At 36.0% G+C, this 19,267-nt stretch overlaps 1 long non-coding RNA gene across 2 annotated transcripts in view; it reads right to left on the reverse strand.

Moving 5' to 3' along the window:
* LOC102134290 (uncharacterized) overlaps positions 1 to 19,267 on the reverse strand; it is a 253,831-nt gene that overhangs the window by 14,651 nt on the left and 219,913 nt on the right. The window contains exons 3-4 of one of the 2 annotated variants that reach the window (XR_010582739.1): positions 15,312 to 15,428; positions 11,142 to 11,320 (exon numbers count right to left, since the gene is read on the reverse strand). This is a non-coding gene — a long non-coding RNA (uncharacterized lncRNA). The remainder of the gene's footprint in view (positions 1 to 11,141; positions 11,321 to 15,311; positions 15,429 to 19,267) is intronic. The other variant, XR_012427059.1, reaches the window with a different exon arrangement.

A 19,267-nucleotide genomic window follows, 5' to 3' on the forward strand; every position in this document is an offset into this window, starting at 1 on the left:
TGTGACTAGGAAATAATTTGGGTTTAATCTATTTTTTTCTGTATACAAAAAAGATAACCCAATAGGAAATCAGAGTTCATTCTGCATTTATGTAGGTTTGAGAAAATACACAGTTGTGATGCCCACACACTAGCTTTAAAATTATTACCTGAGCATTAAACCAGTGTTGAAGAGGGAGGAAATGTTCTGCTTTAAATTAACAGGGTGTAGGATTCAGCACTTAGGAAAATGGAACGATTACACTTGGATCTACATTATGAGTTTTTCCTCTTGTTATATAGGAAACATAATGAATGGCCAATTTTTTGCCAATCCCTAATAAAATGCAAAGAGAAAACTCAGTTATTTAGTGCTGAGAAATTAAGATGATTCTATTATGTTATAATTAGTAAGATGACCAAAGCCTTCAGTATAAAAAGGAACGGCACTTTGATGGAGAAATGACAGTTACTAGATTGTTATTTTGAGTCCAGGAAGTTGCCAGAAACACCTCATAACTGAATACACAGTCTGGCTGGCTTGGTGCAGTATGACCTCCAACCCAGTCACAGGTGGCCATTCTCTGTATCCTAGGAACTCTTCAGAGACAAAAATTTCAATGTATTATTTGACAAGAAGATGATATTCTAAACTACCTAGACGCTATGTTTATGTCTATAACAAGGGGCAAATGCTCCCCCTCCAAAAATCTATTTTACCCAAATAAAATCTTCCTTAGTTTTGTTATTTTTATTTATATGAACCCTCCTAATGAGCTATATCACAACTAAATCATATAATGTGTAATTAAAATAATTTTACAAGCATATAATTTTGTGATAATTTTCAGTTTAGGTATGCAGAACAATTTTAATTAGTAGATATGGATTCAACTTGATATTTATGACAGTTAAAAGATAAAGTGCTATGTTGAGAGTAGTTTTTCTGATTATTTTATAACATTTTTGCATGAGTCTTATTAACTAAGTCTTATAGATATATGAAAAAATATGTAACATGCAAAGAAAATGTGATTCTCCATGCTGACAGATCTAACATAGCTATTCATATTTATGTTAATAGCATTATAAATTCTGATTGTTAGAGGCAAATTAATATTGTCACTAGGAATCACATTTGACAGCCCCCAGGAGATGAGAAAATTATACAGATGAACAATATGTAATATAAAAAGCTTTTGTTATGTTGATATCAATGGCAACATCAAATTAAAGTTACTTCTGGAATTTGTGATTAATATTTTGTTCACCTTTTTGACAACTAGAATTCCAATTAACTCTTACTAATAACTTAACATTGAAATAATCAACACAGTTTACTAATTACAATCTGAAAATCAAACTTAAGATTAAGGGTCATATTAAGAGAAAGAAATTAATAATATTTTTATTTAGAAAGGATACAATTGGTATTATACAGGAGTCTTTTTTTCAAACTGTTACTGCTATCTAATGAAGTTTTGGGTAACTAGATAAATGAGCTGAACAGTAAATACCAAACAGTTCCCTGTTACCCTCTGTATATTGGGGCTATGGGTTATTTTTATATCATTCACTTATTTTTGAGAAATCATCTTTGTCTATAATGGCCACATATTGTCCTATGAACAAAGCATTTAAAATTGCTTTTAGAAATATTGAAAACCTATGTGTTTTTGAATTATTTTCCTTATGGTGCTTGTGAGGGTGAGGAGAATATCTCTTCTTAGGCCACCTCTAGAGTGGATAAATCGATTTAAAGAGGAAACACAGTTGGCAGAAGATTCCCTGATTCCGGTCAACTCTTCTCTTTCTGCATTCACTCCATATTACATTTTAATTACAATTATTTGAAATACATACTGATCTAGACAAAGTGGATTCTCAATTTTCATTAGTTGCTCAGAGTCCCATGATACAACGTGAAATAAAACCATGCACTTATTTACCACTGCTGTTTTTCCTGGCTACTAGGTGTTCACCAACCAAGCCAGCGGTCTTGCAGTTAATTTCGCTCGGCCACAAGGAGGAATGGCAAAAATGAGTCATTCAACCCTTCTTCCAGGAGCTGGGCTGAGCCTATAGCAGGAGCAATATATTTTTATGGTGCAGTGTGGAAGGTCTTAGTGGCTGTTCTCTCTCAGCTCCAGTCTTTCAAGAGTCAACTGCAAATCATAACTAGGAAACAAAGTCAAATACTGCTTTCAAAGAGGAAAATAGAGCCACTATAATCAGATAAGGACAAGATGTTTTGAGAGAGAGACCAGCAAAGATCTGTAATCAAAGGGCAAGGAGAGAAATCCAATAAATTAGCCATAAAATATGAGTGCTTTTTTTTTTTTTTTTTTTTTTTTGCTAAATGCTGTCCTTGTAAGCTGGAGGGAGCTCTGTATACTTCCAGGTTCAGAACCAGGCAGAATACAGGTGGGTCCAAGCAAATCCATCTCTGTCCCTAGAGCTGTCTAAATTACTGTCAGAAATAGTTTCCATATTGGTATATAAAGCACAGCACTTACAGTCTTGCGTTGCTTAATGACAAGGACAAGTTCAGAGAAAGGCGTTGTTAGGTGATTTTATTTTTGTGAGAACATCCCAGAACGTACTTGTACAAACCTAGACGGTGTGACATTCGACCCACCTAGGCTGCATGCTACAGCTTATTGTTCCTAGGCTGCATGCTACAGCTTATTGTTCCTAGGCTGCAAACGTGTGCAGTGTGTTACTGTACTGAATACCATAGGTAATTGTAACACAATTATAACAATTTGTCTCTCTAATATCTAAAAATAGAAAAAATAATGTATTGCCCAACTTCATTACAACAGTTATGACATCACTAGGAAATGGGAATTTTTCAGCTCATTTCTAATCTTATGGAACCACTCTTGTATTTGTAGTTGACTGAAACATTATTATTCTGTGCATGACTGCAATTATGCAGACTTTCAGATGAGTCCGTCAAAATACTTTAAGTGATCTATTTATTTTTCTACAATCTCATTGCATATATAGGATGAATTTAGGGACAGGTATGAGGCTAACAAATGAGACATTGTTTAATCAGATAATGTGCACCTTAAAACAATATACAATTCCTCCAAAATATTCTGTGCATAGCTCTTGCAACTGGCCAAGAACCTGCTACAAGTTGTAGTGTGTCGTGAGTGAAATAAAGGTTCTAAGAATGAAAAACATATCCTAGGCAAAACTAACTTTAAGAAAGAAATAGTAAAGAAAGAGTTCAGAACAGGGCAATAGTGTATATATACACCTTACATGTCAATATCAACATCAACAGTGTCAAATATGCACTATATCTGGCTTCTCAGAAAGAAACCTTAAACAAGATCCCACATCCACCAGAGATGGGATATGAGGGCATTGTGCTAGGAATGTATGCTGTGATAACTGGAGAACAGGAGATGCCTGCTTTCTGTTACCTTGTCTCCATGGTTGACTATAAACCCTTTTCTCTTCCACTGTAATTGCTGCACCAGTGCTTGTGGCTCTTAGTTACAATTTTTTTTTTTTTTTTTTTGAGACGGAGTCTTGCTCTGTTGCCCAGGCTGGAGTGCAGTGGCCGGATCTCAGCTCACTGCAAGCTCCGCCTCCCGGGTCCATGCCATTCTCCTGCCTCAGCCTCCTGAGTAGCTGGGACTACAGGCGCCCGCCACCACACCTGGCTAGTTTTTTGTATTTTTTTTTTTTTTTTTTGTAGTAGAGACGGGGTTTCACAGTGTTAGCCAGGATGATCTCGATCTCCTGATCTCGTGATTCGCCCGTCTCGGCCTCCCAAAGTGTTGGGATTACAGGCTTGAGCCACCGCGCCCGGAGAGTTACAAATTTTTTTGTTTGTGACTGGTGTATATGCAACTTGAGGCAGGTATACTGCCTTTGTTTGTTATGACTTCATTTGTTTGAGGCACAAAAGAGATATGATTAAACTCTTGCTTCAAAGTAACGCAGATTGTATCCTCACAGGGCCAATTTTGATGAGTCTGTCCTAAGCTTCAGCACAAATAAATAAAAATGTAATATATTTTCATGCTATTTATTACTCACTAATATGATCACAAGTGAAATAAAATGCCTCCACGTTTCTCACACTGGAATTTTTTTAAGCTGCCATTTACTCAATTATGAGATTGAGACCCAAGCAGGATCAATCTCTGATATTCTTTTCTCAGAAGGGTTTTGTTTTCCTCCGCTCGTTGTTGGTAATAACCTCTGATTCTATTTCATAATAGAATTGAAAGGAAACAACTATATAAGCTGAGAGTGAATAATTGTATTATTCTTTAAATGAGCCCATTGAAATGGCAAGGAAGGGACATTATAAATCTTTTTTACTGGGATATATATTGAGTTTTTATAGGCCTAAGTTTGTGAAATGCTACACCATATTACCATTTTCAGGATCCCACTGAGGGCTACCACAGTAATAGTAATCACAATAATTATAGACGCAGATAGCAACTATCTTCTAATCAGTCAGCTGTCTCTAAGCAACCAGGTTTAACAAGGCTAGCAATTGGCACCTCACATATTCATGGAAGAGTAAAACTCTCAGAATTTAGTCATTACAGAACCAATGCCATAAGCTATCTGGCGTCTATTGGATTTGTCACACGTATCCTCAATGTCTGGGATCTAAACTAGCTCTCCCAGTTTTATAAACTGGGTGGTGATCATGTGTTTCTTTTGTGCTAAATGCTTAATGATTGATTCAAATGTAACTTTTACTAAAATCATATGTGAGGTTCATTTAACACACAACAAATTATTCTTATTTTTTTAATTTTTTTATTTTTTTTGAGACGGAGTCTCGCTCTGTCGCCCAGGCTGGAGTGCAGTGGCCGAATCTCAGCTCACTGCAAGCTCCACCTCCCGGGTTTACGCCATTCTCCTGCCTCAGCCTCCCGAGTAGCTGGGACTATAGGCGCCTGCCACCTCGCCCAGCTATTTTTTTGTATTTTTTAGTAGAGACGGGGTTTCATCGTGTTAGCCAGGATGGTCTCGATCTCCTGACCTCGTGATCCACCCGTCTCGGCCTCCCAAAGTGCTGGGATTACAGGCTTGAGCCACCGCGCCCGGCCAACGCACAACAAATTATTCTTTTCAATCCTAAGATGTTTATTGGGAATTAGAATGTATACAGCCATATGCTATAACACAGATGACATAAGTCATGCTTTATAATTTTAGGTCACGGGGACCTATTCTTTCGGCCATGTCTCTGTATAACTCCTTCAGCAGTTTTGACTGAATGAACAAGACAGTTAACCAAAAATTTTAAAGGAATACTACTTCAGACAGTCTGTGAGAAAGTCATTAGCATATCGCTGACCAGGTACCTTTCTTTCTTTAAAATCAGGGATCAGAGTAATTAACCCCAGAAACTATAAGGATATGCTTTCATATCAGCTGACCTTGCATTTGTATTATGGTTTATTTCTTTTTCTGGCTTTTTCATATGCAGAATCTCATTTGGTTCTTAATCAACCCTGAAAATTAATCAGGGCAAGATCTGTAATCTGAATTTTCAGGTAAGAGAAATGAGACACTGAAAGGTCAAGAAGTTTACCCAAGGTCAATATGGAAGAATTAGGACAAGCGTCTGGCCCATTCCTTTTCTAGAAATATCACATTGATTTATTTGTTATACAGCCAGGGGTCAGCATGGTGCGGGGGATGAGGGCAAGGAGTGACATCTATGCTCTCTGAATTCACCAGTCAGTATTGCATTTTTTTCCTTCAATGTTCATGCATAATTTCACTTGGTCTCAGCAGCTGTATATCTGATTGAAAGACGTGTTTCTGCCAGAACTATGCCTGTAAGGGCCCTCCCTTCTAGCTGCAGGAAGTCTACCTCGTATTGTATTAGGTAGAATCTATGACATCTTTCTTTGTTTAGTTAATTTGGAGAAGTCTGCAGGGACCTTGCTTCTTATTACAAGGCTCACTCACTGGGAAACTATGTCTCTCCAATTGTGCTGCGCTGTTCATGATCTATTTAAGTAATAGTGACATTTGGTCAAAAGAAAAGCTCTCCCTCGGACTACCATTGCCGCTGCCAATACAACTGCGTATACACAAGGGAAGCAAAACCATGGGATTTATGCTCTCTTCCACTCTCCCTTTTTACTGTTGAACAAAATCAAATATAATAGCTGCAGTGGTCACAAATGCAGGCATGTCCCACAGTTGTCTGCATAATTAAATTTATTCAGACTGGGCACAGCAGAAATGCACTGAAGGTCCACTCTATGTTAACAAATCTATAAAAGGTTCCAGGCCAAGTATGACTGTGCGGGAGATGCAGTTTATCTGCAGTGCTTTTTTCTTTTCTGATCCTCCTTCCCTGCTTAAATAGGACTTCACTGGCAGCCAGTGCCTTTGGATCTCTCCTAATCTATAATGGCAGAAGGAAAACTTTTGAAGGGATTTATTAGAGTCTGCTAACTTACCTAATTCTCACTGATGTGTTAGTAATATATCAAGTGAAGTATTTGGGGCTTAATCTCGAAATATGATTTCTGATGATAGAATTTTTGGTAATCTGCTCTACAGATAGATGTCACATATGTTGGGGCAGAGTTGGTCTTTCATCCCTCACATAATATGGAGGTGGTCCCTTAATACCTCGAATACAAGAATAATATTATAACTCTCTATAATTATAAAACAAAATGTCCTTGCAGCATGGAAGAGAAGCACATATATTCCAGCTGAATATACAATTATAAAATGATACCGAAACTATTATTCCCCTAATGAAACTTTATTTAAAGTCATATACCCATTTCCAAATCTATTTTTTTTTCTGATATGGATATGCTAGACTTCAAAATTACAGCAAAATTAACCTACCCTCCATGTTGCTACCTGATATGGTTTGAATCTGTGTCCTCAGCAAAATCTCACTTTGAATTTTAATCCCCAGCGTTGGAGGGGCGTGATGGGAGGTGGTTGAATCATGGGGCGGATTTCTCATGAATAATTTAGCAGTATCCTCTTGGTGCTGTCCTCATGGTAGTGAGTGAGTTCTCAAGAGATCTGGTGTTGAAAAGCATGTGGGGCCTCCCACTGCTCTCTCTTGCTCCTGCTTTTGGCATGTGAGACGCTTACTTCAGCTTTGCCTTCTGTCATGAGGAAAATCTCCCTGAGGCTTCCCTAGAATCTCAGCAATGTTGCTGCCATGCTTGTACAGCCTGTAGAACTATGAGCCAATTAAACCTCTTTTAAAAATAAATTACCTAGTCTCGGATATTTATTTATAGCAATGCTAGAATGAACCAATACACTACCCCTTCTTTATTTCTCTTTCATAGGCATATTCAGTAGTTAAGGTAAGTTTCCTTTAAAAGTGACAATAGTAGTCAAATGCCTCCCACAAGTCACACAACTATCACAATGCATCACACATACACACCCAACAGAACTCCTGGATCAGGTTTGCCGTGCCGTTCTCAATACAACATACTATTGTAATGTAAAAGCAGCCTCAACTTTTATTTCAAATGAGAAGTTTTGCATATCTTCATCTCGGTTGTTGAGTCCTGCCTTCAAATTTAATTCCACTGGACCTTCTTCAGAGCAGTGAATTTGGCAATTAATAATTTGTTCATAACCATTTGAGATACCTTTATGTGTTAGGTCATTTGGGTATAAAATATGTACAAAATGTTTACCTGGCCTTTTTATAACATTCAGTGTTCACAGCAAGCTTTCGCAAAAATATATTCAAATGAATTATGCATTCCGTTGTCCTAGAGCATGGACAAGAGGAGCTTGGCACAGGGGAATACCTATAATTTCACCGTAAGAAGAAAATAAATGAGAAAAACAGGCAGAGGGATTGGGATAAGGAAAAGCATAGATATGTGGAAGTGTGTTAAAATTCCAATGGCCTCCAAACCCGGAATCCATTAAAATTATCCAGGGAGCTTTTTAAAATTTATATTTCTGGGTTCTACTAAAAAAGCAGAGAATCTGGAACTTGTGAATAGAAGACCCAGAAATCCACATTTAATAGAAAGTGTACTGCTAGCCTGGCCAGTTTTGAGAACTCATGATCTAGTTTGCTGAGTGCATTTATTCCTCCAAAAAGTATTTATGGACCTCCAATTATGCATCAGACGTGGTTTTAGATGCTTGGACAAAGTAGACAACAATCGTATTATTGTGTAGCTTACATTCTGGCAGTGTGAGGCAGATACTATTCTAAGTACAATATGTGGAGTAACCAAATTATTTTGTACTAAACCCCTATCAAGTCTTCATTTCCCTTATGAGGCAAGCTAAGGCACAAAGAGTTTAAACAATTAATCTAAGGTTGCATAACTAGCAGGAGGGAGACTTGGAATTCTCAAATGCGATCTAACTCCAGACCTCTCATGCATGGCTGGCTACATATTTTGCAAGGCCCAGTGCAAAATGAAAATGCAAGGCCATTTGTTCAAAAAGCAATAAAAAGCACTGTTAAAGGTACTAAAATGCAAAGTGCTTTTCTTTCTTTTGTGTCCTCTTTCTCAACTTATTTTTAATTTGAGATTTAATGTGATTCTAAGAAAGCAAAATTAAATTTTAAATTATTAGTATGACAGGTATCTGTTGTTATATTGTACAATATCAGTTTTAAATGCAAGTATAAGAGCATTTAGCACATATGCAGCATCAATTAAATCATAAAATTTGTATTTTATTATTACAAAACAATGGAGATTCTTCACAAAAACATCTCAGTTGTTTCTATTTTATTGGAGATATATATATACACACACACACATATATATATGTATATATATATATAAAAAAATTTTTTTTTTGAGATGGAGTTTCACTCTTGTTGCCCAGGCTGTAGTGCAATGGCATGATCTCGGCTCACTGCAACCTCCACCTCCTGGGTTCAAGCTATTCTCCTGCCTCAGTCTCCCGAGTAGCTGGGATTACAGGCTTGCATCACTATGCCCTGCTGATTTTGTATTTTTAGTAGAGACGGGGTTTCTCCATGTTGGTCAGGCTGATCTCGAACTCCTGGCCTCAGGTGATCCACCCGCCTCAGCCTCCCAAAGTGCTAGGATTACAGGCGTGAGCCACCATGCCCGGCTGGATAGACACATCTATTATGTCAACAATCTCTACCTTCCTCTTAATGGATGAGTAAGGAAAGGATTGAGAAAAATAGGAACTATGTGTTATCTTTTTAGTTCCACTGTTTTCTATGTCATCATTTATAGTGTGAGTGGTTTGCTAATACCTGGCAAGTAACATGAGTAAGAAAGGATATGATGTGGTTCTTTTGTCATTTGTATATCTTGGAGTCATTATTCCTTTTTATGATTGAAGAAAGTTTTGGTCCATATGGACAGTGTGGCCTCTCTTGGCTTCCAGCTTCTGCACTCAAACACAGTTGTAAACACAAGTAACGTAATTATTTTACATTCACTTTGAATCAGGCTGTACTTTCATGCATTGTGGATCTACCAAAATTCTGAGATCATGATGTATTGTAAATGCTATGTGGGAAATGCATGGAAAAAAGTAGTGTACATGTGTTTTGTGCGTATCTTCTCTGCTCACACAGGCTCTGTTTTCCCATAGGACTTCAATAAAACACCAGTTCAAAGATGAAATTATTTAGTGTTTCAAGATGGCTGCAGAACAGCATAAAACCAAGCATGGTGCCCCTCTTAGTCCCGCTGTAAAACTTCACTGCTCACATGCTCATGATATCAGTCCTATCTTTGGGTTTAACTGCTACTCTATACTACATCCTGTATAAGGTGGCTCAGGTTGACCCTCGATCCTTGTTATTCTTGTCTAAGTTCATTCCTGTGTATAATGTCTCTTTTGTAGTATAGTGACTGTGATCAACTGTAATCCTCTACAGCTGGTGTTCTCAGACTAGAAAGCACTATTTCCTCGCTTAGACATTCGCACTAAATGGATTCCTAAACTTTGTAATTTGCACAGTTGCAGTGTTCTAACTCATTCTCCTTCTTTCACTATTCATTCCCACTACCTATCATAATATTACCTCTATTATTATGTGCCAGTGTCTCTTCAAAGTGCTTCTTTTAATCCTCACAGCAGTGCTAACAGAATATACAGTACCTTATATGCATAGGTAGAATAGTGGCTCCTTAAGATGTTCACACGTCATAGTTCCTTGAACCATTAAATATGTTACATTACATATCAAGAAAGAATTACGGTTGCAGATGAAATTAAAATTCATAATTAACTGATCTTAAAACATGGAACTTACTCTGGATTATCTACTGGGCCCAATGTAACCACAAGGATCCTTAAAAGTGGAAAAGGGGAACAGAGGAGGAGTTGGAGTGATTCCTTGTGCGAAAGACTCAACCTATCATGGCTGGTTTAGAAGATGAGAGGGAGCCATGAGTCAAGGAATGCTGACAATCTCTAGAAGTTGGAAAGACAAGAACACAGATTCTTCCCTATAGCCTCCAGAAAGGTATGTAGCCCTCCCGACACTTAGATTTTAGCCCAGTAAGGCTTGCATCAGACTACTGTCCCCTGAACAAATGTCTTACATTTAGAGTTCTCGTTATGTTTCTGTTGAATAGAGGTAACATAGCCCACTGCTTTATAAATAGTAGTTAGCAAATGTTTTTAAATAAAGAATCAAAGAATCACTTTCAGGAAATAATAGCCTCTTTTGTGAAGTGTTCATAATATTCTCAATGTTTAACATATACCTCTACTTCCACTAAGAAAAAGCAACTAGGGAGTGTGAACCAAACGAAAGTTTTGTAAAAAGTGAAAAACCTAGCAGTAACCTCAGACAAGCAGCTGTCCTGGACATTTTGCATTCCTCATCCGTCTTTTTTTTTTTTTTTTTTTTTTGCAAATTATGCTCCAAGAAGATGTTGCATTTATCATTCTAAAACATGAAAAATATATGTCAAAGCTACTGTCAAGAGGCCACATAAGTCTTGAAGACATTTATTTGCCAGTGTTCTGTACATTACTGCCTTTTTTATGCATTGCTGGCAATTTTTTAAAGAAAAAATAGGGAGTTTAAGTAAGCCTTATTAAAGCTTGCAAAGAAAACATCAACTAAGACCCATTAACTTCATTAGGAACCAGCAATTAGCTAAAGTTGTTAATTATTTAAGGAGCTTCTTATTATACCTGCCAACCTGAAATCCCACGTTGAATAAAATGTATATCTTCCCTAATTTGGCTCTCAGGTTGCGTGTTTATATTTTGCAGTCTTCCAGGATCCTCCGTGATATACGTAATTTTTTATGTTTCTTCTTCCTTCATTGCGTGCTAATTCCTCTCACCACTGCTTTCACCTCTGCCAGGTCCTGAAAGAGAACAGGTAGTTTTCACTACAGAGAAGCTACCAATCCAATATTCTCTGCATAATTTATATGTACAGCAGGGGAAAATTAGCAGCATACTTCCACTGTGTCATTTACACAGTTATGCTCAATCACTCTTCCCTAAAGCCACCACCATTTTTATTTCCAAGCATTGCCTTTTCCCCCTGTGTCTTTCATTCCCTTCTTATCTATTGGGTTATATTCCCATAGGCCCACCTGAAAGTCTGTCAAACTAGTTCCTGATCTTCAGTCCTAGTTTGTTTTGACATCACAGGCTAACATGAAACACAAAAGAAAACATACTGCTCTTACCTTCAATCTTTTTATGAAAAATCATGAATTATGCAAGCTCTGAATTTTATTCTGAAAGTTTTATTTTTATCCATCATCTATAGCTTCGACTTTAGATATTAATTCTAAAAATAAAATATCATTGGCTGATTTACCGTTTTGTAATTAACTGTAAATAAAACATCTACCTATAACTGATTACATCAACCAATCTAAATGCTCTTTCTTCTGGTGCTTCTAATACCCCCACACCTCATCATCTCTCTTGCCTCTATCTGCCTATTATCTTTTGGGTTTTCTCACTTTACCTCCAAAATAGCTATAAGTGTACTTAGGTAATTATTTTATTGAGGAGACTCAGCTCTTTCATGCATATGCATCAAATTGTATTATTTCTTCCTGTAGTTCAACTGAACTTTCCTTTATCAACTTCCCCTTTCCCATTAATCAGTGGGTCTGTTAATTACATTTTTGCAAGATGCCATACATTTTTCAGTTAGTATCATTACGTGGGCCCATTGTAACATGTAAGACTCAGTTTTATGTTTTCAGTTGATGAAAACATCTACCTCAAACAATGGTCAAACTCATTTTCTCCTTCTCACTGTGTAGACTAATAATGCACTAAGCTCCACAAGCTAGTAAAGAGGAAGGAATAGGCATGGCATGGCCTTGAAAGAGTTCCTCCCCCTTTTCTCTTCAGGGCAGTAATCTCTGCAGGATTGGCGGCTAGATGTCAGGATAGAGGCAGCAGAGGTGAACTTACTTGACCACAGGAACTGGCAGTAGGGAGGTGTCCCTGGCCTCACCCTACTTTTGGCAAGTTTAATCTCATCATGGTGGGCCCTGCTGATGCGAGGCTCTCTGGCAGCGGCAGCTTCATGGAAATGCTGTGTTTCCAGGTGCACAGGGCCCCACGCTTAGAAGGGCCTGCACTTGGCAGAGTGGAAATGCTGTCTTTCCAGTTGCACAGGGCCTCATGCTTAGAAGGCCCTGCACTTGACAGAGTGTTCTGCTCTGCCATCAGGAAATTCTTAATTTTTGAACAAAAGGCCCAACATTTTCATTTTGCCTGGGCCCATGAATTATGTAGTTGGTCCTGGTCTTTGGGCACGTAGTGGTCTTGCTTTTCTCTGAATACTATTCAACTCCATAAAAAAAAAATCATGCTTTATTAAGGATGCCCGCAAAGGGGAAGCCCTCTCCCATTGCAAATGTCAGCCACAACACCTCATCACCCACTCAGTGGGGCATTCCATCCCTTGTCCTGTGATGCCATGAGGTTATTTACTTCCCGTGAATGTTTCTTCACATTAGCTATTGAAACTGATTGGATCATTTTCTTTTTTCTTTCTTTACTTAAAAAAATTATATATATATAATTTAAATAAATATGTATACACACATATACGTATATGTTTGTGTGTATCTATGTGTGTATATACATGTGTGTGTGTGTTTTCTATAGCCTCTAAAATCACTAAGAACAGAAATACATGGGGGTTGCCCTCATCCATTCTCTTTCCAGACATAATATGGTGTAATTCCTTTTAATAAGAAATACGAAACTTAAATAAAAGTTAATCAACATAGATAAGTATTTAGGAATTGAAAAATTTGTATTAGGGCATTTGACTGCACTATTTTAATTCTTTCCTAGTTTTATGCCACAAATTATGCCAATGTGCATAGCAACTTGTTTTAAGCTCTTCTTTTATTTAGTTGAAAGTGAAGAGTTGGAAACAATCTTACTTAGAAATGAATGTTAACTGTTCATCAGAGTCATTCACTTTTAAAACTTTTTTCTCTAATATTTCCATTCGTCTTTTTGGTACCACAGAGGAATTTGGTACCCAAAGCAACACATGTGATTCAGATACAGAATAGGTCAAAGATAGGCTTTACCTTCGTACATTTGAGAAGAATGATTGTGAAAAGGGTAAAAAGCTAATATAACATTAATTTAGGAAAGAATACAGTTGGTATATCACTGAATTAAATTACCTCCTGCCATATCAAACCAAAATGAGGTCTATAAAGGATAAGCTACTTCTGAAGATTTCATAACCACTGTATTCTTCCAACATGAAATTAATATTTAGTGAGCACCTAATGCATCAGAAGATGAGGATTCAGAGATGAACAAGACATATTTTCTGCATTCATAGAGCTTACAGTTTAATGGAAGATATTGATTCCTTAATGCAGACGTTCTATTTTGCCATGAAGTTCAAGGGCAGCATATGATCGATAGTCTCTGGCAATTGGTGATATAAAATGGAGAGGCAGAAGACAAGCAGAGCAACAGAATCACAGCACTAGAAGAAACTTTTGTGAGCTTTCTTATTATTGTCAGTTTACAAAAGAAGCCACCAAACACAGACCCAAAAAATGGCAAGTGATTTTCCCAAGGCCCCTGAGTAAAATGGCCTCCACTGTTTTTGTCTGCCCTGCATTCAATCCTCCTCCTTTTGGTAATGACATCCTATCTTTGTTTGGAGGTATTAGCCCTCCTACACTGGCTATAGTCTTGTAAACACTGCCATTCAAGGAAAACTGTCCTCCTCAGCCAAGCATAAGTATGTGTCTCAAACCAGGATAAGCAACCTCTCCCTATAATTGGTAACGGTTGGGGGTAAATCTTCTCAACAGTTTTCCAAAGAAAACTCTCTATTGTTCTTGATACTTAAGCATGATTGACTAAAAATGACCATAAATTATTTGCAATCCTTTCCTATGAGAAGTGGTTATTTCTCCACCCATTGAATCTAGGCTGAACTTGTAACTTGTTTTGACCAATGGAATGTGACTGAAATGATGATCTGCAAATACCAAGTCTAGTCATCATGGAACTTTGCAGCTTCCCCTCCACTGTTTTGGAATGCCACTGCCATGTGAAGAAACCCAAGCTATTCTCCTAGAGGATGAGAAACGACATGAAGAGAGAGACCCAGAGACAGTCACCACCAACATAAGACATGTGATTGAGACCATCTCTCACCCAACAGACCCACTCACCAGTAGCCACTTAAGTGACCTCAACAACTCAACTTTAAAAGAAAAAAACATGTATCAGCAATTCTAACCAACATCGAATGCATGTGTTTCTAAGTTTTTTATTATTTCTTATTTCACTTTCAACTAAATGGAAAAATAACCTACTAAACCTAATCTAAGTTGTCATCTGATAGATAATTAAATAATTATGTCTGATAAAACCTTGGTATGATTTTGGGTATATGCCTAGCAAGAAATTAAATAATTTGAGCCCACCCCAAATCATTGACCCACAGACTAATAAGCAACTAAGATGGTGGTTGTTTTAAGCCACTAGTTTTTGGTATAGTTTCTCACATTCTCAAAATGTTATTTAGTTATTTACTCTGTTATCTGCTCCACTCCAGGTAGGAATTAATTTCTTTTTTGGTTAGTAATCCAAAATCAGACTTTCTTGTTTACAACATAATTCTTGAGGCACACACAGATTTAAAAGAATGACCTTCTAGGCTTCCCAGGTGAAAATCCAGGATTCCTTTCTCATATTTTCTGTTGATTTCAAAGAAAATAAATAAACCCACAAGTTTTGCAGAAATGAAATTCATATAACTGAAAGTGCTTTGGGAACAAAGGGAGAAGTCAGTCAATTGAGGGAGGAGCAAATTAACTTAACTCAGAGACTTACTGTTAGTCCTTCTGTCAACATGATCACCCACAGGACTCCCTCATCTCCCTTGGAGCTGGCACTCCTTAATTTTTTTGGAGGTATCATATAGAACAAATGTATATGAAAACTTCATATCTAGAAAGGTAGAAAAAATATAAATAATATATTTCCAAGATACCTACAATGCAATTTTTTAATGATTTCTGTGCATTCTGTTTCCACAACTTCAGGAAAATTAAGGTAATGCTATAGGATAATCTCATTACCTCAAAGTGCAAAGCCATTAGAGACGATACAGTGCTAAAGGAGAGTTCAATTTAATCCATATTGACCTTCTACAGGACAAGTTTCATGACAGTGTAAAATATGAGTCATTTTCTCTCTAGAGCACAGCACATGGTGGACACACAAAATGTATGTGTTGAATAAATGACTGGTGAACTCAATAGGTAACTAATTTCAAATAGCTGGCAGACTGCTGGGCACAGAATAGAGAAACTCAATGTTTTATTTTATTGAGAATAAATGAAAGAAATAGTAATAGGATTAAATGAACAACTTAATAAGGCAAGGGGAAATGACAATGTGGCATATAGTTTAGGTATGATCTTTTTCCAGAAGAGATGAAGAGCTTCTTCTAACCATGCTGGGCAGGATATGTAACTTGGGTTGACCTGCATTGTTTTCTAAAAAGGTTTTCCTTATATTTGTGCAAAATGGCCTTTAGAAACATCATTAGTCATACTACAAAGAAAAACCTATGGAAACGTCTCCAAAGAACTGAGAGTACATTTTTTGGTTACACTCATTCTTTTCAGCTGAAAAGGTATCACTAAGTTTGTATTAGTTTTTCCAGTTTCTTGCTATAGCTGTTGGTGGACAAGGAAAACACTTTGTGTTTGCATCTGACATGCAAGTGAGAAGGGGTTAGATTACACTCATTAAATGATCAAAGCTTCAATATTTTAAGATAAACTGACTTACCTAAGGGGGTTCATGGGACCTTAAGAGCAACGAAGAGAATGTTATAGTCCATTGTCCTCATGTAAGAACCAATGTTTTTCTTGTTGTTTTGTAAGGCTCTGGCTACTCGCTCTTTAAAATTGTTTGCCAAATAACATGGTTAAAGTCCATAATGCAAATTTTGATTGTACATATTTATATCTCTCATTCTTCAAATGTGTTCTGTCCCTTACATTTCATAAACATATTCACTCTTTATCTTACAGAAATGCTGTAATGTATATGTTGCCTTGACTAAAAGACAATGTTCTATTTAAGATGTTCATGGGCTGAACTTCCTGTGTATGCTGAAACCTCATTTTCCTATGGCATTATCTTTTTTTATTTTTATTATTTTTATTTTTTTATTTTTATTTTTTTACCATACATGTACCTCTTGTCTAGCCCTTATGGTGAAATATAAGCTTTCAAGCCCCAGCAAGACCCTTTGCAAAGTATAATTTAACACACAATTGATATAGCCCAGTCTCCCTGAATATGACAACCTTTTGTAGCTAAAATATCATTTTAGTAATTCAATCAATTACACTTAGTCACACTTAGTCTGTCTTCCTTTAATTGATTACCAAGTAGCTAATTTGAAACATCATAAATTCAAAGTAATAAATAACATCTTGTTTTTCACTTATATTCAGGAGATAGCTTTGAGTACAGAAAAATCTGTCAAAATAATATTTGATTATCTTCTTTATATCCTCAAAGTTGCTATAAAATTAGGAGTAGATATTTTGTAAAATCCTAAAATGTCCTCAAATCCAAATTCCCTATGATCTCTAATATAATAGGAGTATAATATATAATGAAGGAGGCCACTGAATTCACAACGAGAGGGAAGAGAAATAAAAAATGAGGAGTGTATAGCTAAAATATTTTGGTAATCTACATTTTCAATCTCTGGTCCTAGTCATTTTTCTTTTTTTTACTTTTTTAAAATTTCTAATGTTCAAAACAATTATAGAGAATAAAAAATACCTTTGAACGGGCCCGAGAGCTTCATCAAATTTTAGAGTTTTGTCATATTTGCTTTAGATTTTTCAGTCAAAAAAATTTACATGTATAATTTAAGTTCCTGGATAACTCTCCCTGATCTCATGCTATTTCCTTCCTGCACATGGTAACCATTCTCCTAAAATTTTATGAGACCAATTCCCTTGCTTTTATTTCCTTCCTAGTGTTTAAAAAATCGTGCAAAAAACATTTACTGAGTGCCTATGGAATGATGTTTTAGGTCCTAAGCAGTACCCAAAACTTTTGGCTACCTATGAAAATATAATATTTTAATGTTTTTGGTGTAACTATATTGGACATGTAATTTCCATACTTTCCTGTTTTCACTCAGCATTGTGTTTTTGAGATCAAAACATGCTGATAATGCTCCTCTGGTTCATTTATCTAACTGGCTGGATAGTATGTCATAGTGAATATATGACAGTTTATATTTTCTCCTGTTGATAAACAATTTAATCATGTCTAAAGTTTTTTATAAAAATGCTACAACGAACATTTGTTTACATTTCACTTTTCACACATGTGATAGAGAAGATATATACCTTAAATCAGAATCTCTGAGACAAATATTTACAACTGGAAATCTATTAGAAACTGTCAATTTGCCCCAGGTTAGATGCAAGAATTTACAAAGGTAGCACATGAGCATTCCTCAATAAAATTTCCTAGAGTTGAGACTATTTACCTAATATGAAATAGTATCTTTGTTTTAACTTTCATTTTCATTACTAGCAGGGATGAGTATAGATTATACATAAAATATATTGTTGTTCATTTCAGTTTTCTTCTAAAATGTTTTTATGACTACTTTGCCATACTCTTCAGTTGTGTTAGGATTTGTTTTTTGTTTATGTTTTTTTTATCGATTGCATAAGTTTATAAGTATTGGTTATATAATTTAAACATAATTTTTCTTGTGGCAATGTATGTGAACCATATCTTCTTTCCATTGGATTTGATTACCTATTATCTCTGTTTAGAATATTTTTGTTGAATAGAAAATTTAATATTATTTAAATTAACATTTAAATATATCAAACTATTCCTTTCTACTTTTGTAGTTTCTTTAACATAGTTTATATCTGGAACTTATTAACAAATTACCCTAAATAATCATCTAAAGATTTTAACACTTAACTTTTCACATGAAGATCATTATCCACATGGAATTCGTTTTTATTAAGGATACTGACCCATCGGGTTGATTATTAAGTATTCCATTTTCCCATCAATATTTAAGTGACCCTCTTACATTTCAAATTTTTATACATGTGAAAATGTCATTTATCATTTTCTGATCTCTCCAATATGTTTGGTAAAGCTACAAGTGTCTCTTTATCAATACCACATTATCATAATTAGATTCAGTTTTTAATGGGTCAATATCTGTTAGGGTGAATCTTCTAGATTTTTGTTTTGTTTTGTTTTTGTGGGGAGGTTTGGTTCAATTTTTTTTCTTTTATACAGATGGGATCTCCCTATGTTGTCCAGGCTAGTCTCAAACTCCTGGGCTCAAATCTTGCTTCCACTTGTTGAGATTATAGGTGTGAACCACAGCACCTGGCTAGTCCAATTATTTTCAAAGCTGTCACTTTGCTCTTTCATAGTAAATTTAGAATAAGTTAGTCAAATTTAGAAAACAATTAGTTACATTGTTGATTGAAATACTTATTAAATTTATAAATTAAGTTTTGAAATTTGATTTCTTTACAATGTTGTCTTCTGATTCATGAACATTGTTCGTCTCATACTTTATTTAGATATTCCTTCATGTCTTAGAAATGAGCTTTGTAATTTTCTTATAAGGAGTTTACGCATCTATTGCTAAATGTATTCCTAGGTATTCTAGGGTTCTTATTGCTTTGGTTGCTAGGGTTGCACTGCCATATATGTACTAATTATTTTGTTAATTATCTTGTGTCATTCACAGTTAATCATACATC

The sequence above is a fragment of the Macaca fascicularis genome, chromosome 18 (genome assembly GCF_037993035.2).
Source record: "Macaca fascicularis isolate 582-1 chromosome 18, T2T-MFA8v1.1".
NCBI lineage: Eukaryota > Metazoa > Chordata > Mammalia > Primates > Cercopithecidae > Macaca > Macaca fascicularis.